Source organism: Chiloscyllium plagiosum, unplaced genomic scaffold, assembly GCF_037043375.1.
Source record: "Chiloscyllium plagiosum isolate Xiang-an unplaced genomic scaffold, Cpla_swu_hap1 HiC_scaffold_15, whole genome shotgun sequence".
Taxonomy (NCBI): domain Eukaryota; kingdom Metazoa; phylum Chordata; class Chondrichthyes; order Orectolobiformes; family Hemiscylliidae; genus Chiloscyllium; species Chiloscyllium plagiosum.
The window spans coordinates 66,388,429-66,408,854 of record NW_028270153.1 but is presented as its reverse complement, the minus strand read 5'-3'; the positions used below and the strand labels follow the sequence as shown (position 1 = coordinate 66,408,854).

The 20,426-nt window shown below is 61.2% G+C and overlaps 1 protein-coding gene across 2 annotated transcripts in view; it reads left to right on the top strand.

Annotated features, from left to right (window-relative positions):
* Positions 1-20,426, top strand: part of dnttip1 (deoxynucleotidyltransferase terminal interacting protein 1) — a 97,177-nt gene that overhangs the window by 74,616 nt on the left and 2,135 nt on the right. The window lies entirely within an intron of this gene.

Sequence of the window (20,426 nt, the reverse complement as noted above, 5' to 3'; positions counted from 1 at the left end):
TGCGTGTCACAGTGCAGTCCCCCCGCGCCAACGTGTCGCAGTGCAGTCCCCCCGCGCCTGCGTGTCGCCGTGCAGTCCCCCCGCGCCTGCGTGTCGCCGTGCAGTCCCCCCGCGCCTGCGTGTCGCCGTGCAGTCCCCTCGCGCCTGCGTGTCGCTGTGCAGTCCCCCCGCGCTCGCGTGTCACAGTGCTGTGCCCCCCTGTCTGCGTGTAGCAGTGTAGTCTCCCTGCACTTGCGTATCGCAGTGCTGTCTCTCTGCGCCTGCGTGTCGCAGTGCAGACCCCCTGATGCGTGCACAAGTGCAGTTCCCCAGTCCCTGCGTGTCTCAGTGCAGTCCCCCTGCGCCTGTGTCGCAGTGCAGTCCCCCCGCGCTTGCGTGTCGCAGTGCAGTCCCCCCGCGCCTGCGTGTCGCAGTGCAGTCCTCCCGCACCTGCGTGTCGCAGTGCAGTCCCCCCGCGCCTGCGTGTCGCTGTGCAGTACCCCCGAGCCTGCTTGTTGCAGTGCAGTCCCCCCGCGCCCGCGTGTCGCGGTGCTGCGCCCCCGCGCTCCCGTGTCGCAGTGCTGTTCCCCCTGTGCCTGCGTGTCGCAGTGCTGTGCCTCCGCGCTTTCGTGTCGCAGTGCAGTTCCCCTGATGCATGCACTAGTGCAGTTCCCCAGCGCCTGCGTGTCGCAGTGCAGACCCCCCGCGCCTGCCTGTCGCAGTGCAGTCCCCCTGCGCCTGCGTGTCGCAGTGCAGTCCCCCTGCGCCTGCGTGTCGCAGTGCTGTCCCCCTGCGCCTGCGTGTCGCAGTGCAGTCCCCCTGCGCCTGCGTGTCGCAGTGCTGTCCCCCTGCGCCTGCGTGTCACAGTGCAGTCCCCGCGTGTCGCAGTGGAGTCTCCCCCCGCCCGCGTGTCGCAGTGCAGTCCTCCCGCGCATGTGTCGCAGTGCAATCCCACTGGGCCTGCATGCCACATAGCAGTCCCCCCGCGCCTGCATGTCACAGTGCAGTCCCCTGCGCCTGCCTGTCGTAAGGCAGTCCATCCACACCTGTGTGTCGCTGTGCTGTCCCCTGAGCCTGTGTTTTGCAGTGCAGTTCCCCCGCGCCTGCGTGTCGCCGTGCAGTCCCCTCGCGCCTGCGTGTCGCAATGCAGTCCCCCGCGCCTGCGTGTCGCAGTGTTGTGCCCCCGCGCTCGCGTGTCACAGTGCTGTGCCCCCCTGTCTGCGTGTAGCAGTGTAGTCTCCCTTCACTTGCGTATCGCAGTGCTGTCTCCCTGTGCCTGCTTGTCGCAGTGCAGACCCCCTGATGTGTGCACTAGTGCAGTTCCCCAGTCCCTGCGTGTCTCAGTGCAGTCCCCCTGCACCTGCGTTTTGCAGTGCAGTCCTCCCGCGCCTGTGTCGAAGTGCAGTCCCCCCGCGCCTGCGTGTCGCTGTGCAGTCCACCCGCGCCTGCGTGTCGCAGTGCAGTCCCCCCGCGCCTGCGTGTCGCAGTGCAGTCCCCCCGCGCCTGCGTGTCGCTGTGCAGTCCCCCCGCACCCGCGTGTCGCAGTGCAGTCCCCCCGGGCCCGCGTGTCGCAGTGCAGTCCCCCCGGGCCCGCGTGTCGCAGTGCAGTCCCCCCGCGCCCGCATGTCGCAGTGCTGTGCCCCCGCGTGTCGCGGTGCTGCGCCCCCACGCTCGCGTGTCGCAGTGCTGTTCCCCCTGTGCCTGCGTGTCACAGTGCAGTCCTCCCGCGCCTGCGTGTCGCTGTGCAGTCCCCCCGCGCCCGCGTTTCGCAGTGCAGTCCCCCCGCGCCCGTGTGTCGCAGTGCTGTGCCCCCGCGTGTCGCGGTGCTGCGCCCCCGCGCTCGTGTGTCTCAGTGCTGTTCCCCCTGTGCCTGCGTGTCGCAGTGCTGTGCCTCCGCGCTTTCGTGTCGCAGTGCAGTCCCCCTGATGCATGCACTAGTGCAGTTCCCCCGCGCCTGCATGTCGCAATGCTGTGCCCCCGCGCCTGCGTGTCGCAGTGCTGTGCCCCCGCGCCTGCGTGTCGCAGTGCAGTCCCCCTGCGCCTGCGTGTCGCAGTGCAGTCCCCCTGCGCCTGCGTGTCGCAGTGCAGTCCCCCCGAGCCTGCGTGTCACAGTGCAGTCCCCTCGCGCCTGCATGTCACAGTGCAATCCCCTGCGCCTGCCTGTCGTAAGGCAGTCCATCCACACCTGTGTGTCGCTGTGCTGTCCCCTGCGCCTGTGTTTTGCAGTGCAGTTCCCCCGCGCCTGCGTGTCGCGGTCCAGTCCCCCCGTGCATGCGTGTCGCAGTCCAGTCCCCCCGCGCCTGCGTGTCGCAGTGCAGTCCCCCCGCGCCTGCGTGTCGCAGTCCAGTCCCCCCGCGCCTGCGTGTCGCAGTGCAGTCCCCCCGCGCCTGCGTGTCGCAGTCCAGTTCCACAGCGACTGCGTGTCGCAGTGCAGTCCCCCCGCGCCTGCGTGTCGCAGTGCAGTCCCCCCGCTCCTGCGTGTCGCAGTGCAGTCCCCCCGCGCCTGCGTGTCGCAGTCCAGTTCCACAGCGCCTGCGTGTGGCAGTGCAGTCCCGCCGCGCCTGCGTGTCGCAGTGCAGTCCCCCCGCGCCTGCATGTCGCAGTGCAGTCCCGCCGCGCCTGCGTGTCGCAGTGCAGTCCCCCCGCGCTCGCGTGTCGCAGTGCAGTCCCCCCGCGCTCGCGTGTCGCAGTGCAGTCCCGCCGCGCCTGCGTGTCGCAGTGCAGTCCCGCCGCGCCTGCGTGTCGCAGTGCAGTCCCGCCGCGCCTGCGTGTCGCAGTGCAGTCCCGCCGCGCCTGCGTGTCGCAGTGCAGTCCCCCCGCGCTCGCGTGTCGCAGTGCAGTCCCCCCGCGCTCGCGTGTCGCAGTGCAGTCCCGCCGCGCCTGCGTGTCGCAGTGCAGTCCCGCCGCGCCTGCGTGTCGCAGTGCAGTCCCGCCGCGCCTGCGTGTCGCAGTGCAGTCCCGCCGCGCCTGCGTGTCGCAGTGCAGTCCCGCCGCGCCTGCGTGTCGCAGTGCAGTCCCGCCGCGCCTGCGTGTCGCAGTGCAGTCCCCCCGCGCCTGCATGTCGCAGTGCAGTCCCGCCGCGCCTGCGTGTGGCAGTGCAGTCCCCCCGCGCTCGCGTGTCGCAGTGCAGTCCCGCCGCGCCTGCGTGTCGCAGTGCAGTCCCCCCGCGCTCGCGTGTCGCAGTGCAGTCCCGCCGCGCCTGCGTGTCACAGTGCAGTCCCCCCGCGCTCGCGTGTCGCAGTGCAGTCCCGCCGCGCCTGCGTGTCGCAGTGTTGTGCCCCCCTGTCTGCGTGTAGCACTGCAGTCCCCCCGCGCCTGCGTGTGGCAGTCCAGTCCCCCCACACTCGCGTGTCACCGTGCTGTGCCCCCCTGCCTGCGTGTTGCCGTGTAGTCTCTCTGCGCCTGCGTGTCACAGTCCAGACCCCCTGATGCGTGCACTAGTGCAGTTCCCCAGTCCCTGCGTGTCTCAGTGCAGTCCCCCTGCACCTGCGTTTCGCAGTGCAGTCCCCCTGCGCCTGTGTCGAAGTGCAGTCCCCCCGCGCCTGCGTGTCGCTGTGCAGTCCCCCCGCGCCTGCGTGTCGCAGTGCAGTCCCCCCGCGCCTGCGTGTCGCAGTGCAGTCCCCCCGCGCCTGCGTGTCGCAGTGCAGTCCGCCCGCGCCTGCGTGTCGCAGTGCAGTCCCCCCGCGCCTGCGTGTCGCAGTGCAGTCCCCTCGCGCCTGCGTGTCGCAGTGCAGTCCCCCCGCGCCTGCGTGTCGCAGTGCAGTCCCCCCGCGCCTGCGTGTCGCAGTGCAGTCCCCCCGCGCCTGCGTGTCGCAGTGCAGTCCCCCCGCGCCTGCGTGTCGCAGTGCAGTCCCCCCGCGCCTGCGTGTCGCAGTGCAGTCCGCCCGCGCCTGCGTGTCGCAGTGCAGTCCCCCTGCGCCTGCGTGTCGCAGTGCAGTCCCCTCGCGCCTGCGTGTCGCAGTGCAGTCCCCCCGCGCCTGCGTGTGGCAGTCCAGTCCACCCGCGCCTGCGTGTCGCAGTGCACTCCCCCCGCGATTGCGTGTCGCAGTGCACTCCCCCCGCGCCTGCGTGTGGCAGTCCAGTCCCCCCACGCTCGCGTGTCACAGTGCTGTGCCCCCCTGCCTGCGTGTCGCAGTCCAGTCCCCCCGCGCCTGCGTGTCGCCGTGCAGTCCCCCTGCGCCAACGTGTCGCAGTGCAGTCCCCCCACGCCTGCGTGTCGCAGTGCTGCCCCCCCCCGCGCCTGCGTGTCGCCGTGCAGTCCCCCCACGCCTGTGTCGCTGTGCAGTCCCCCCGCGCTTGCGTGTCGCAGTGCAGTCCCCCCGCGCCTGCGTGTCGCAGTGCAGTCCTCCCGCACCTGCGTGTCGCAGTGCAGTCCCCCCGCGCCTGCGTGTCGCTGTGCAGTACCCCCGAGCCTGCTTGTCGCAGTGCTGTCCCCCTGCGCCCGCGTGTCGCAGTGCAGTCCCCCCGCGCCCGCGTGTCGCAGTGCTGTTCCCCCTGTGCCTGCGTGTCGCAGTGCTGTGCCTCCGCGCTTTCGTGTCGCAGTGCAGTCCCCCTGATGCATGCACTAGTGCAGTTCCCCAGCGCCTGCGTGTCGCAGTGCTGTGCCCCCGCGCCTGCGTGTCGCAGTGCAGACCCCCCGCGCCTGCGTGTCGCAGTGCAGACCCTGCGTGTCGCAGTGCAGACCCCCCGCGCCTGCGTGTCGCAGTGCAGTCCTCCCGCGCCTGCGTGTCGCAGTGCAGTCCCCCTGCGCCTGTGTGTCGCAGTGCAGTCCCCCTGCGCCTGTGTGTCGCAGTGCTGTCCCCCTGCGCCTGCGTGTCGCAGTCCAGTCCTTCTGCGCCTGCGTGTCACAGTGCAGTCCCCGCGTGTCGCAGTGGAGTCTCCCCCCGCCTGCGTGTCGCAGTGCAGTCCTCCCACGCATGTGTCGCAGTGCAATCCCACTGGGTCTGCATGCCACATAGCAGTCCCCCCGCGCCTGCATGTCACAGTGCAGTCCCCTGCGCCTGCCTGTCGTAAGGCAGTCCATCCACACCTGTGTGTCGCTGTGCTGTCCCCTGAGCCTGTGTTTTGCAGTGCAGTTCCCCCGCGCCTGCGTGTCGCCGTGCAGTCCCCTCGCGCCTGCGTGTCGCAATGCAGTCCCCCGCGCCTGCGTGTCGCAGTGTTGTGCCCCCGCGCTCGCGTGTCACAGTGCTGTGCCCCCCTGTCTGCGTGTAGCAGTGTAGTCTCCCTGCACTTGCGTATCGCAGTGCTGTCTCCCTGTGCCTGCGTGTCGCAGTGCAGACCCCCTGATGTGTGCACTAGTGCAGTTCCCCAGTCCCTGCGTGTCTCAGTGCAGTCCCCCTGCACCTGCGTTTTGCAGTGCAGTCCTCCCGCGCCTGTGTCGAAGTGCAGTCCCCCCGCGCCTGCGTGTCGCTGTGCAGTCCTCCCGCACCTGCGTGTCGCAGTGCAGTCCCCCCGCGCCTGCGTGTCGCAGTGCAGTCCTCCCGCGCCTGCGTGTCGCAGTGCAGTCCTCCCGCGCCTGCGTGTCGCTGTGCAGTCCCCCCGCACCCGCGTGTCGCAGTGCAGTCCCCCCGGGCCCGCGTGTCGCAGTGCAGTCCCCCCGGGCCCGCGTGTCGCAGTGCAGTCCCCCCGCGCCCGCATGTCGCAGTGCTGTGCCCCCGCGTGTCGCGGTGCTGCGCCCCCACGCTTGCGTGTCGCAGTGCTGTTCCCCCTGTGCCTGCGTGTCACAGTGCAGTCCTCCCGCGCCTGCGTGTCGCTGTGCAGTCCCCCCGCGCCCGCGTTTCGCAGTGCAGTCCCCCCGCGCCCGTGTGTCGCAGTGCAGTCCCCGCATGTCGCAGTGCTGTGCCCCCGCGTGTCGCGGTGCTGCGCCCCCGCGCTCGTGTGTCTCAGTGCTGTTCCCCCTGTGCCTGCGTGTCGCAGTGCTGTGCCTCCGCGCTTTCGTGTCGCAGTGCAGTCCCCCTGATGCATGCACTAGTGCAGTTCCCCCGCGCCTGCATGTCGCAATGCTGTGCCCCCGCGCCTGCGTGTCGCAGTGCTGTGCCCCCGCGCCTGCGTGTCGCAGTGCAGTCCCCCTGCGCCTGCGTGTCGCAGTGCAGTCCCCCTGCGCCTGCGTGTCGCAGTGCAGTCCCCCCGAGCCTGCGTGTCACAGTGCAGTCCCCTCGCGCCTGCATGTCACAGTGCAATCCCCTGCGCCTGCCTGTCGTAAGGCAGTCCATCCACACCTGTGTGTCGCTGTGCTGTCCCCTGCGCCTGTGTTTTGCAGTGCAGTTCCCCCGCGCCTGCGTGTCGCGGTCCAGTCCCCCCGTGCATGCGTGTCGCAGTCCAGTCCCCCCGCGCCTGCGTGTCGCAGTGCAGTCCCCCCGCGCCTGCGTGTCGCAGTCCAGTTCCACAGCGACTGCGTGTCGCAGTGCAGTCCCCCCGCGCCTGCGTGTCGCAGTGCAGTCCCCCCGCTCCTGCGTGTCGCAGTGCAGTCCCCCCGCGCCTGCGTGTCGCAGTCCAGTTCCACAGCGCCTGCGTGTGGCAGTGCAGTCCCGCCGCGCCTGCGTGTCGCAGTGCAGTCCCCCCGCGCCTGCATGTCGCAGTGCAGTCCCGCCGCGCCTGCGTGTCGCAGTGCAGTCCCCCCGCGCTCGCGTGTCGCAGTGCAGTCCCCCCGCGCTCGCGTGTCGCAGTGCAGTCCCGCCGCGCCTGCGTGTCGCAGTGCAGTCCCGCCGCGCCTGCGTGTCGCAGTGCAGTCCCGCCGCGCCTGCGTGTCGCAGTGCAGTCCCGCCGCGCCTGCGTGTCGCAGTGCAGTCCCCCCGCGCTCGCGTGTCGCAGTGCAGTCCCCCCGCGCTCGCGTGTCGCAGTGCAGTCCCGCCGCGCCTGCGTGTCGCAGTGAAGTCCCGCCGCGCCTGCGTGTCGCAGTGCAGTCCCGCCGCGCCTGCGTGTCGCAGTGCAGTCCCGCCGCGCCTGCGTGTCGCAGTGCAGTCCCGCCGCGCCTGCGTGTCGCAGTGCAGTCCCGCCGCGCCTGCGTGTCGCAGTGCAGTCCCTCGCGCCTGCGTGTCACAGTGCTGTGCCCCCCTGTCTGCGTGTAGCAGTGCAGTCCCCCCGCGCCTGCGTGTGGCAGTCCAGTCCCCCCACACTCGCGTGTCACCGTGCTGTGCCCCCCTGCCTGCGTGTTGCCGTGTAGTCTCTCTGCGCCTGCGTGTCACAGTGCAGACCCCCTGATGCGTGCACTAGTGCAGTTCCCCAGTCCCTGCGTGTCTCAGTGCAGTCCCCCTGCACCTGCGTTTCGCAGTGCAGTCCCCCTGCGCCTGTGTCGAAGTGCAGTCCCCCCGCGCCTGCGTGTCGCTGTGCAGTCCCCCCGCGCCTGCGTGTCGCAGTGCAGTCCCCCCGCGCCTGCGTGTCGCAGTGCAGTACCCCCACGCCTGCGTGTCACAGTCCAGTCCGCCCGCGCCTGCGTGTCATAGTCGAGTCCCCCCGCGCCTGCGTGTCGCAGTGTAGTCCCCCCGCGCCTGCGTGTCGCAGTGCAGTCCCCCCGCGCCTGCGTGTCGCAGTGCAGTACCCCCACGCCTGCGTGTCACAGTCCAGTCCCCACGCGCCTGCGTGTCACCGTCCAGTCCCCCCGCGCCTGCGTGTCGCAGTGTAGTCCCCCCGCGCCTGCGTGTCGCAGTGCAGTCCCCCCGCGCCTGCGTGTCGCAGTGCAGTCCCCACGCGCCTGCGTGTCACCGTCCAGTCCCCCCGCGCCTGCGTGTCACAGTGCAGTCCACCCGCGCCTGCGTGTCGCCGTGCAATCCCCTCGCGCCTGCGTGTCGCAATGCAGTCCCCCGCGCCTGCGTGTCGCAGTGTTGTGCCCCCGCGCTCGCGTGTCACAGTGCTGTGCCCCCCCTGTCTGCGTGTAGCAGTGTAGTCTTCCTGCACTTGCGTATCGCAGTGCAGACCCCCTGATGCGTGCACAAGTGCAGTTGCCCAGTCCCTGCGTATCTCAGTCCAGTCCCCCCGCGCCTGCGTGTCGCAGTGCAGTCCCCCCGCGCCTGCGTGTCGCAGTGCAGTCCCCCCAGCGCCTGCGTGTCGCAGTCCAGTACCCCCACGCCTGCGTGTCGCAGTGCAGTCCCCCCGTGCCTGCGTGTCACCGTCCAGTCCCCCCGCGCCTGCGTGTCACCGTCCAGTCCCCCCGCGCCAACGTGTCGCAGTGCAGTCCCCCCACGCCTGCGTGTCGCAGTCCAGTCCCCCCGCGCCTGCGTGTCGCAGTCCAGTCCCCCCGCGCCTGCGTGTCGCAGTCCAGTCCCGCCGCGCCTGCGTGTCGCAGTGCAGTCCCCCCGCGCCTGCGTGTCGCAGTGCAGTCCCCCAGCGCCTGCGTGTCGCAGTCCAGTCCCGCCGCGCCTGCGTGTCGCAGTGCAGTCCCCCCGCGCCTGCGTGTCGCAGTGCAGTCCCCCCGCGCCTGCGTGTCGCAGTCCAGTCCCCCCGCGCCTGCGTGTCATAGTCGAAACCCCCCGCGCCTGCGTGTCACAGTGCAGTCCCCCCAGCGCCTGCGTGTCGCAGTCCAGTCCCCCCGCGCCTGCGTGTCGCAGTGCAGTCCCCCCCGCGCCTGCGTGTCGCAGTGCAGTCCCCCCAGCGCCTGCGTGTCGCAGTCCAGTCCCCCCAGCGCCTGCGTGTCGCAGTCCAGTCCCCCCGCGCCTGCGTGTCGCAGTGCAGTCCCCCCGCGCCTGCGTGTCACAGTCCAGTCCCCCCACGCCTGCGTGTCGCAGTGCAGTCCCCCCGCGCCTGCGTGTCGCAGTGCAGTCCCCCCGCGCCTGCGTGTCGCAGTGCAGTCCCCCCGCGCCTGCGTGTCGCAGTGCAGTCCCCCCGCGCCTGCGTGTCGCAGTGCAGTCCCCCCGCGCCTGCGTGTCGCAGTGCAGTCCCCCCGCGCCAACGTGTCGCAGTGCAGTCCCCCCGCGCCTGCGTGTCGCAGTGCAGTCCCCCCGCGCCTGCGTGTCGCAGTGCAGTCCCCCCGCGCCTGCGTGTCACAGTGCAGTCCCCCCGCGCCAACGTGTCGCAGTCCAGTCCCCCCGCGCCTGCGTGTCGCAGTGCAGTCCCCCCGCGCCTGCGTGTCGCAGTGCAGTCCCCCCGCGCCTGCGTGTCACAGTGCTGTCCCCCCGCGCCAACGTGTCGCAGTGCAGTCCCCCCGCGCCTGCGTGTCGCAGTGCAGTCCCCCCGCGCCTGCGTTTCGCAGTGCAGTCCCCCCGCGCCTGCGTGTCGCAGTGCAGTCCCCCCGCGCCTGCGTGTCGCAGCGCAGTCCCCCCGCGCCTGCGTGTCGCAGCGCAGTCCCCCCGCGCCTGCGTGTCGCAGCGCAGTCCCCCCGCGCCTGCGTGTCGCAGCGCAGTCCGCCCGCGCCTGCGTGTCACAGTCCAGTCCCCCCACGCCTGCGTGTCGCAGTGCAGTCCCCCCGCGCCTGCGTGTCACAGTGCAGTCCCCCCACGCCTGCGTGTCGCATTGCAGTCCCCCCACGCCTGCGTGTCGCATTGCAGTCCCCCCACGCCTGCGTGTCACAGTGCAGTCCCCCCGCGCCTGCGTGTCACCATCCAGTCCCCCCGCGCCAACGTGTCGCAGTGCAGTCCCCCCACGCCTGCGTGTCGCAGTGCAGTCCCCCCGCGCCTGCGTGTCGCAGTGCAGTCCCCCCGCGCCTGCGTGTCGCAGTGCAGTCCCCCCGCGCCTGCGTGTCACAGTGCAGTCCACCCGCGCCTGCGTGTCGCCGTGCAATCCCCTCGCGCCTGCGTGTCGCAATGCAGTCCCCCGCGCCTGCGTGTCGCAGTGTTGTGCCCCCGCGCTCGCGTGTCACAGTGCTGTGCCCCCCTGTCTGCGTGTAGCAGTGTAGTCTCCCTGCACTTGCGTATCGCAGTGCAGACCCCCTGATGCGTGCACAAGTGCAGTTGCCCAGTCCCTGCGTATCTCAGTGCAGTCCCCCTGCACCTGCATGTCTCAGTGCAGTCCCCCTGCACCTGTGTTTCGCAGTGCAGTCCCCCTGCGCCTGCGTGTCGCAGTGCAGTCCTCCCGCGCCTGCGTGTCGCAGTGCAGACCCCCCGCGCCTGCGTGTCGCATTGCAGTCCCCCTGCGCCTGCGTATCGCAGTGCAGTCCCCCTGCGCCTGCGTGTCGCAGTGCAGTCCCCCCGAGCCTGCGTGTCACAGTGCAGTCCCCTCGCGCCTGCATGTCACAGTGCAATCCCCTGCGCCTGCCTGTCGTAAGGCAGTCCATCCACACCTGTGTGTCGCTGTGCTGTCCCCTGCGCCTGTGTTTTGCAGTGCAGTTCCCCCGCGCCTGCGTGTCGCGGTCCAGTCCCCCCGTGCATGCGTGTCGCAGTCCAGTCCCCCCGCGCCTGCGTGTCGCAGTGCAGTCCCCCCGCGCCTGCGTGTCGCAGTCCAGTTCCACAGCGACTGCGTGTCGCAGTGCAGTCCCCCCGCGCCTGCGTGTCGCAGTGCAGTCCCCCCGCTCCTGCGTGTCGCAGTGCAGTCCCCCCGCGCCTGCGTGTCGCAGTCCAGTTCCACAGCGCCTGCGTGTGGCAGTGCAGTCCCGCCGCGCCTGCGTGTCGCAGTGCAGTCCCCCCGCGCCTGCATGTCGCAGTGCAGTCCCGCCGCGCCTGCGTGTCGCAGTGCAGTCCCCCCGCGCTCGCGTGTCGCAGTGCAGTCCCCCCGCGCTCGCGTGTCGCAGTGCAGTCCCGCCGCGCCTGCGTGTCGCAGTGCCGTCCCGCCGCGCCTGCGTGTCGCAGTGCAGTCTCGCCGCGCCTGCGTGTCGCAGTGCAGTCCCGCCGCGCCTGCGTGTCGCAGTGCAGTCCCCTGTGCCTGCGTGTCTTAGTGCAGGCCCCCTGCGCCTGCGTGTCGCAGTACAGGCCCCCTGCATGTCGCAGTGCAGTCCCCAGGCGCCTGCGTGTCGCAGTGGAGTCTCCCTGCGCCCACGTGTCGCAGTGGAGTCCTCCTGCGCCCACATTTCACAGTGCAGTCCCCCTCAGCCCACGTTTCTCAGTGCAGTCCCCCTCAGCCCACGTTTCTCAGTGCAGTCCCCCTCTGCCTGCGTTTTGCAGTGTAGTCCCTCCGCGCCTGCGTTTTGCAGTGTAGTCCCTCCGCGCCTGCATTTTGCAGTGTAGTTCCTCCGCGCCTGCGTTTTGCAGTGTAGTCCCTCCGCGCCTGCGTTTTGCAGTGTAGTCCCTCCGCGCCTGCGTTATGCAGTGTAGTTCCTCCGCGCCTGCGTTTTGCAGTGTAGTTCCTCCGCGCCTGCGTTTTGCAGTGTAGTCCCTCCGCGCCCGCGTTTTGCAGTGTAGTCCCTCCGCGCCTGCGTTTTGCAGTGTAGTTCCTCCGCGCCCGCGTTTTGCAGTGTAGTCCCTCCGCGCCCGCGTTTTGCAGTGTTGTTCCTCCGCGCCTGCGTTTTGCAGTGTAGTTCCTCCGCGCCCGCGTTTTGCAGTGTAGTCCCTCGCGCCCGCGTTTTGCAGTGTAGTTCCTCCGCGCCCGCGTTTTGCAGTGTAGTTCCTCCGCGCCCGCGTTTTGCAGTGTAGTCCCTCCGCGCCCGGGTTTTGCAGTGTAGTCCCTCCGCGCCCACGTTTTGCAGTGTAGTCCCTCCGCGCCCGCGTTTTGCAGTGTTGTTCCTCCGCGCCCGCGTTTTGCAGTGTAGTTCCTCCGCGCCCGCGTTTTGCAGTGTAGTCCCTCCGCGCCCGCGTTTTGCAGTGTAGTCCCTCCGCGCCCGCGTTTTGCAGTGTAGTCCCTCCGCGCCCGCGTTTTGCAGTGTAGTCCCTCCGCGCCCACTTTTTGCAGTGTAGTCCCTCCGCGCCTGCGTTTTGCAGTGTACTTCCTCCGTGCCCGCGTTTTGTAGTGTAGTTCCTCCATGCCCGCGTTTTGCAGTGTAGTTCCTCCGCGCCCGCGTTTTGCAGTGTAGTTCCTCCGCGCCCGTGTTTTGCAGTGTAGTTCCTCCGCGCCCGCGTTTTGCAGTGTAGTTCCTCCGCGCCCGCGTTTTGCAGTGTAGTCCCTCCGTGCCCGCGCCCGCGTTTTGCAGTGTAGTCCCTCCACGCCTGCGTGTCACTGTGAACTCCTGCGCATTTCTTTCTCAGTGCATTTCTTCTGTGTGTTGCTGTGCAGTCCCTCCGCGATTACGTCTGTGATTTTTTTTGCGCACCATTGTTTTCTTTTGTTCTAATTGATATGGTCGTAGTCGCAGGGCATTGCTGGAGCTTTCCCATGTTGTTGTTGTTTCACATCTCTGGAACTGTTTTATTAATCATCTTTAGTTCTTCAGAGGCTCAGAAGTTGGGATGTTCATTGGTTGAGCAGTGTTCAGCAGCATTCCCAGCTCCTCAGATATTGGAGCCATTGATATCCATGTGCACAGCCGAGCATTAGCTGGTAAGTGACAAGTCGCTTTGCTGCCACAGTGCCAGGCCATGAGCTTCTCCAGCTGAATAGAATCTAATCGTCGCCCCCTGGTGTTGAGTTTCATTACCATTGCTGAATTCTCCTGTATCAGCAGCATGGGGGTTCCCAACATCGATCTCTGTAAGATGGACGGCCGTGTATCTGCTAGGAATCTCCACCCATGTTGATTGGCCTGTCGATGAATTACTTTGACTCCCTGGAGCTGCTGTTGCGTTCAGTCTGTGCAGACCACAAACAATGACACACGATGGCCATTGGCTGGAAACTGAACTGCCGCACATCAACACCGTGACTACCAGACCAGGTCAGAGGCTCAGAATACTGCAGAAGGTAAACCATGTTCTGACTCTGCAAACCCTGCCCACCCTCTACAGGGCACAAGTCAGCAGTGTGATGGAATCCTCCCAATTGGCTGGATGGGTTTGACACCATCCAAAACAAACCCTGAACAGGCAGACAGCCATCCACCACATTCATCATCAACACCGACACTCTCTCTCTGCTGCTACTCCCGTCTACAAGGTGCACTGCAGAAAATCCCCTCACTGCTCCTTCAATAACATTCTCCAAATCCACAAACTCGACCAGCTGGACAAGTAGATATGTTGGAACACCATTAGTTGCACATTCCTCATCAAACCACAAACCGTCTTTACGTGGAGCTGTCTTCTCATTTGTTGACTGTTGCTGTGCAGAATTCATGGCATTTTAGTTCCTCCACACCCAGACTGCAGTGATTCAGAAGGCAGGTCATCAGGGCCATTAGAAAGAGCACTCAAGGCTGACCTAGCCATTGATGCTCACATCTCATGGATGAGTAACAGAAAAGTATCTGTGTCATCAATAATTTGGGCTATATCTCCCGATGTCCTGGGTGTATGTGTGTGTCTGTGGGGGGTTGTCGGTGTGTCTGTGGGGGGTTGTCGGTGTGTGTGTATCTGTGCATGTGTGTGTGTGTGTCTGTAGGGGGATGTGTGTGTGTGTGTGTGTATCTGCGCGTGTGTGTGTGTCTGTGGGGGGGGTGTCGGTGTGTGTGTATCTGCGGGTGGGTGGGTGTGTGTGTGTATGTGTCTGTGGGGGGTTGTCGGTGTGTCTGTGGGGGGTTGTCGGTGTGTGTGTATCTGTGCATGTGTGTGTGTGTGTCTGTAGGGGGATGGGTGTGTGTGTGTATCTGCGCGTGTGTGTGTGTCTGTGGGGGGGGTGTCGGTGTGTGTGTATCTGCGGGTGGGTGGGTGTGTGTGTGTATGTGTCTGTGGGGGGTATCGGTGGGTGGGTGTGTCTGCGGAGGGGTGAATGTGTATGTGTCTGTGGGGGTGTGTGTGTGTGTCTGTGGGGGGGTGTCGGGTGGGTGTGTCTGCGGAGGGGTGTGTGTGTGTATATCTGTGGGTGGGTGTGTGTAGGTGTCTGTGGGGGTGTGTGTGTGTCTGTGGGGGAGTGTCGGTGTGTGTGTATCTGCGGGTGTGTGTGTGTATGTGTATCTGTGGGTGGGGGGGGAGTGTGTATGTGTCTGTGTGTGTGTGTGTGTGTGTCTGTGGGGGGGTATCGGTGGGTGGGTGTGTCTGTGGGGGGGGTGGGTGTGTGTATGGGAAGTAGATCTGCCATGATATCAGGCCAATAAATGAGTTGAAGGCTGGTGGTAATGACTGGCTTTAATTTCTCACATTTGATTTTGATGGGATTGGTGTGAAGAATAGAAACAGGGATGTATTTCTGACAGAATTACTCGGTTCTTGGAGAGAGTTCTAACGAGGTTGTTGTCGGTCTGTTTCTCACTGCAGCTGCCTCCTGACCACCTAACGTGTGCAGCATTTTCTGGTTTTATTTCAGCCTCTGCAGTATTTTGGTGATGCTGGCAGGGGACAGCTGGTTCTGAGCAGTGGTTTAGTCCAAGTGCCTGTGCAGGTACACTTGGTTTGATGTGACCATTGTATCAGAAGTTTACATTTGCACTGCAGAAGAGAAACGACCAATTGAAATTAGATTGGGTCAAAGAGTTGTACAGCACAGAAACGTGTCAAACAGATATCCAAAATTAATCTAGTACTCTTTTGTAAATATTCCTCTGAACCCTTCCTATTCATATATCCATCAGATGCCTTTTAAACATTGTAACAGCCTCCATTACTTCCTCTGGCAGCTCATTCCAGATATGCACCATTCTGAGTGAAAATGTTGCCCCTTAGGTCCCTTATAAATCTTTCACCTTAAACCTATGCCTACTAGTTTTGGACACTCCTACTCTGGGAATAAGACCTTGCCTATTTAACCTATCCGTGCCCCTCATGATTTTATAAACCTCCATAACATCACCCCTCAGCCTCCATTGCTCCAGGGAAAACAGCCCCAACCTATTCAGCCTCTCCTTATACCTCAAATCCTCCAACCCTGGCAGCATCCTTGTAAATCTTTTCTGAACCCTTTCAAGTTTCACAACATCGTGCCTCCAGCAGGGAGATAGAATTGTACACAATATTCCAGAAGTGGCCTAACCAATGTGCTTTACAGCCACAACATGACCCTCCAACTCCTGTACTCAATATTCTGACCAATAAAGGCAAGCATACCAAACGCCCTCAAGGAGCTATGACCCTGCACTCCAAGGTCTCTTTGTTCAGCACCTTTTCCCAGGACCTTACCGTTAAGTGTATACGTCCTGCCCTGATCCGCCTTTCCAAAATGCCAACACCTCACACTTACCTAAATGAAACTCTATCTGCTGCTCATCGCTCCATTTGATCAAGGTCCCTTTGTACTCCAAGATAGCCATCTTCACCATCCACTACACCATCAATTTTGGTATCGTCTGCAAACTTACTAGCTACTACTACTGTGTTCACATCCAGATCCTGAAATTGGGTGAGAATGAATCTCGCCAGGAAAAATAGGACTGAAGACTGACAGGAAAAACTGTAATAAAACATTGAGTGATCGTCAAGGAAGGGATGTTGACATACTGGCTGGATACCTTTCCCAAAGTGGACACCAAGTCTCCTTGGGTGAGAGAGGAGATAAAGAATAAGAGAAAGAGGGTAAATGATGTTTGTCAGGTAAATTGTTCATGTAATCAGGTCAAGACAGCGGCTTGACAGAGGAAGTGAAACGCAGCATAGGAGAAAATATGGAAGTAGACTGGCAGTTCACACAAAACAGAACCTAGCAATCATCCTTCGTATGCCATATTAACGAGGTGGTAGGTAGTTGGGTAATCCTATTCCAGGGGGGGTAGAGTTTGCCTGTAGGCACCAGCCTCAGAGCAGTTAATTAATACGTTGTATCAATATTCACTGCAAAATAATGGCGTAGGTGGTAATGGTGGGAGTACGGCTGGGGTGAAAATCGCACAGGTTGTCCTACTGGAAAGCCTTTGCCTCCTGACTCAGCTGATCTGCTGCCCAGGTAGCTAAAGAAAGTGAGGGTGGCGATAATGGCTTATTATAATCTTCCAATTTGTAGTGGATATGAGATTTCAATGGATTTGAAAATAGCATACATGACACCCTTGTTTAACATAACACTGGTAATGACAGGAAAGTTCGTTTAACATTGGTCATAATTCACCTTTTAGAAATACTAAGCAGCATGAAATTGAAGAGGAGCTTGGCAGTATTTGAGTTCAGTGGGGATCACCACAGCTTTGAGCAAGACGGGTGGGTGCTTGTAGCTTTGAGCAAGACGGGTGGGTGCTTGTAGCTTTGAGCAAGACGGGTGGGTGCTTGTAGCTTTGAGCAAGACGGGTGGGTGCTTGTCGAACTGAAATTGATTTTTGAAGTGACAGTGAAGGTTGATAGAAAGGAATGAATTGGCCATGTGAAGTGGACAAGGTACCACGTAAAAGGCTAGTTAATACAATCGAGGCTCGTGGAGTCAGATGCTCAGTGTCAATCTGAATAACCATTTGCCGGAAGAACATGATAAATGGTAAACAGTGGTGTTCCTAGTGGATCAGTGCTAGGATCACTCAGTTCTTACAGTGAAGTCCCACCTGCACAAAGTGGAACTCAATAGCCAATGGGTCTTAATACAGATGTGTGAGGTAAAGGATTTTACCAGCAGAGACAGAGAGAGGCAACATAGACTGATTGGCCCTGTTCTTAGGAGCATGCAGAGACAGGGGGACCCTGGGGTGGCTTCTTCATCAATGGTTGGATGTACACGATGTTTTCAGACCAACTGGCCGATGGGATCTTGATCATTTTAAATTGAGGTGTTGGGAACAAAAGGACATGATGCTGCATTCAGTTCTGACCACCACATCATAGGGCCCTTGAAGATGCACTGAAGATTTACCAAAATGGTTCCAATGATGAAAGATTTCAGCGACAATATTTGGATGGAGAGGATGGAATTTGTTCTCCTTCAAGCACGAGATTGAAGGAGATTTGATAGGTTAGCTGAAGACCATTTATTGCAGTCCCAAGGCATCTCTGCAGGAGTTCCTTAGAGAAGTGTCCTAGTCCCAACCATCTGCGTGAATGACCTTCCAGCCATCATAAGGTCAGAAGTGGGGATGTTCGTTGATGATTACACAACGTTCTACCCATTAACAACTTCTCAGATACTGGAGCAGTCTGTGTTCGTGCAGAGCAAGCATGTGGCAAGTAACATTCACATCATGTAAATGCCAGGAAATAATCACCCTTAATGATTCTCTGTTTAACATGCAATGGAATTAACATAATTGAATTCCCTACTATCAACATTCTGGTGGTTACAATCAACAAGAAACTGAACTGGGCCAGCCATAGGATGTTTTGGCTACAAGAGCAGCTTAGAGGTTAGAAATCCTGCAATAAGTTAACTCACCTCCTGAGTCCTCAAAGCCTGTCCAGAAAGGCACAAGTCAGGACTGTGATGGAATGCTTTACACTTCCCCAGATGATCGCAGCTCCAACATTCAAAAAGCTTAAGAACAAAGCAGCCAGCTTGATTGACAGCACATCCGCCACCTTCGACATTAACTCCTTTCAATGGTGATGCATACCGTTTGCAAGAGTCACTGCAGTCACTCACCAAAGCTCCCTTGACAGCAGCTTCCAAACCTGCAATCTCTGCTGCCTAGAAAGACAAGGGCAGTAGATACATGAGAACACCACCCTCTGAAAGTTCCACTCCAAGCCACTCGCTGTCCTGACTTCGAAATATATCGCTGTTCCTCCTCTGTCATTGAGTGAAAACTGGAATTCAATTTATAATGGCACCCCTTCAAGAGCAGCTAGGAATGGGTCATAGAAGCTACCCTAGTCAGTGAGATCCATATCCCAGGAAAGAAAAAGGACAGATATTACAGGTTTTGGAAAAGCGATGAAGTTGGGGTTGTGGTGAGGATATTCTGAACAAGGTGAGCGGTATAAATCTGGAAATTAGTGCCGGGAAATGGAGATGAGTGATTTCAAAATGACAGTGGAGTGGCATTTATGAGAAATTAACGTACCAGGCTCCAGGATAATGTGGGGCAATGGATAGACTGCATTGCTCGACAGGCACTGGCATGGACTTGGAGGAATGGTTTCTTTTGGTGCTGTTCCAACTCTAGTGGGGATCTCACTCGCTCGCTCTCACTGTCTCTCTCAAACTGAGCATGTCTCCACAGAAATGATGTGCCTTTCTTTCTCTCTCTGCAGCAACTTCCGCTTTGTCTGAGAACTGTGGTGTGATTTTATAGGAACTGTATATACATCGCTCTCTCTCCACTTGAATGGTGTCAGTCTGCCTCTGTAGGAACTCTTTTTCCCTATTTGAACTGTGTGGCTCACTACAGAAACTCTGTGTTTATGACTTCAATTTGAATTGTATGCACAACTCCATCCCTCATATGGGACCTCTATCACACACCTGAAGGAATGCTATCTCTTAATCTTTCATTTCCATGTCTCCTTATAGGAACTCTGTTTCTCTCACTACACAGATTGTGTGCCTGTCTCCATATCTCCTTGTGAACTGCTTCTCCCGAAAGGAACTCTATCATCCTGTGTGCAAGTCTCTGAGGGAACTCTGTGTCTGTCACATTCTCAAGAGGAGCAGTTCCTTGCAGTTTTGATGTAAAATCGGTGCACGTTTCACGAGAGGAGCTCAGTTACCTGTCTCTCCCTCAGCTCTGTCTGTGTCTCTTGCTGTTGGAGCTTTGCCAGTCTCTCTTTCACTGTCTCTGACTGTCGGAGTGCTGCCTGTCTCTCTCTGACTGTCAGAGCTCTACCGGTCTCCCCCTCGCTGTCGAAGCTCCACCTGTCTGTCTGTCTCTCTCTCGCTCTGTCTGTCTCTCTCTCTCTCTTGCTGTCGAAGCTCCGTCTGTCTCTCTCTCTCTCCCGCTTTTGGAGCTCTGCCTGTCTCTCTCTCTCTCTCTCACTGTCAGAGCTTTGCCTGTCTCTCTCTCTCTCTCACTGTCGGAGCTCTGCCTCTCTCTCTCTCTCTCTCTCTCTCTCTCGCTGTCGGAGCTCTGCCTGTCTCTCTCTCTCTCACTGTCGGAACTCTGCCCCTCTCTCTCTCGCTGTCAGAGCTCTGCCTGTCTCTCTCTCTCTCGCTGTCGGAGCTCCACCTGTCTCTCGCTTTCTCTGTCGGAGCTCCACCTGTCTCTCGCTTTCTCTGTCGGAGCTCCGCCTTGTCTCTATCTCTCTCTTTCACTGTTGGAGCTCTGCCTGTCTGTCTGTCTCTCGCTGTTGGAGCTCCGCCTGTCTGTCTGTCTCACTGCCAGAACTCCACCTGTCTCTCGCTTTCTCTGTCGAATCTCTACCTGTCTCTGTCTCTCTCTCTCGCTGTTGGAACTCCGCCTGTCTCTCGCTCTCTGTGTTGGAGCTCCGCCTGTCTGTCTGTCTCTTGCTGTTGGAGCTCCGCCTGTCTGTCTGTCTCTTGCTGTTGGAGCTCTGCCTGTCTCGCTATCGGAGCTCCGCTTGTCTTGCTCTCGGAGCTCCGCCTGTCTCGCTATCAGCTCCACCTGTCTCGCTGTCAGAGCTCTGCCTGTCTCGCTCTCAGAGCTCCACCTGTCTCACTCGCTGTCAGAGCTCTGCCTGTCTCACTCGCTGTCGGAGCTCTGCCTGTCTGTCTCTTGCTGTTGGAGCTCTGCCTGTCTCGCTATCGGAGCTCCGCTTGTCTTGCTCTCGGAGCTCCGCCTGTCTCGCTATCAGAGCTCTGCCTGTCTCGCTCGGCGTCGGAGCTCTGCCTGTCTGGATTTCACTGTATAGGAGCTCCGCCTGTCTCGCTCTCGCTGTCAGAGCTCTGCTTGTCTCGATCTGTGTAGGAGCTCCGCCTGTCTTGCTTTTGCTATCAGAGCTCCGCCTGTCTTGCTCTCACTGTATAGGAGCAATGTGTGCATTTTGCGAGTGGCTCTGTCTCCCTCTCTGTTGGATCTCTTTCTCTGGGTCCTCCTCCTACAGGATGGATGTTTCTGCTGCAGTGGCCATGGACCACATTAGACACCTCGTCAGGAGCCGGAGAGGTTACTGTCATCCAGCCATTATCCGTTAGTTCAGAACCTACCAGCTCCATGCCTGCTTTAACTTCCACTGTACCAGGAAAAGACAACGTTTTATTGAACACACATGCTGCAGTCGACATGACTTTTAATCAGTACAGTCACCTTTTTAGAGTCTTCTCAGTTTCAAACATGATCTTCCTTGTTTTGTCTGCAGTCCAAACGTAGAAGATCTGAGAAAGAATCATCTGGACTCGAAATGTTAGCTTGCTATCTCACCACGAATGCTGTCTGGCCCTCTGTGATTTCCAGCATTTTTTGTTTTCAGTACAGATTCCAGCATCTGCAGTGATCTCTGAGAAATAAAACGATTCAGTGCTTGAAATAAGGAATCTGTCTCTTGCTGCCTTCCAGAGTCTCTCTTTCCCGCTCCCTTTTTATTGGGATTTTGAATACCCCTCTCCATCGGGACTCTGACTGCTCCCCCACCTTCACCTACCAATGGGGACTCCTGCACACCCAACCCCCTTTTGGGGCTCTGTCTTTTCTCCACCCCTGCCCCCTCAAAACCCTCTGTATTGGGACTCAGTCTCTACTCTTCCCCACCCCCCCACCCAAATCAGGTCTCTGCATCTCTGGTGGGTCCCTGCCTCCCTTCCTTTATCAGTAGATTACC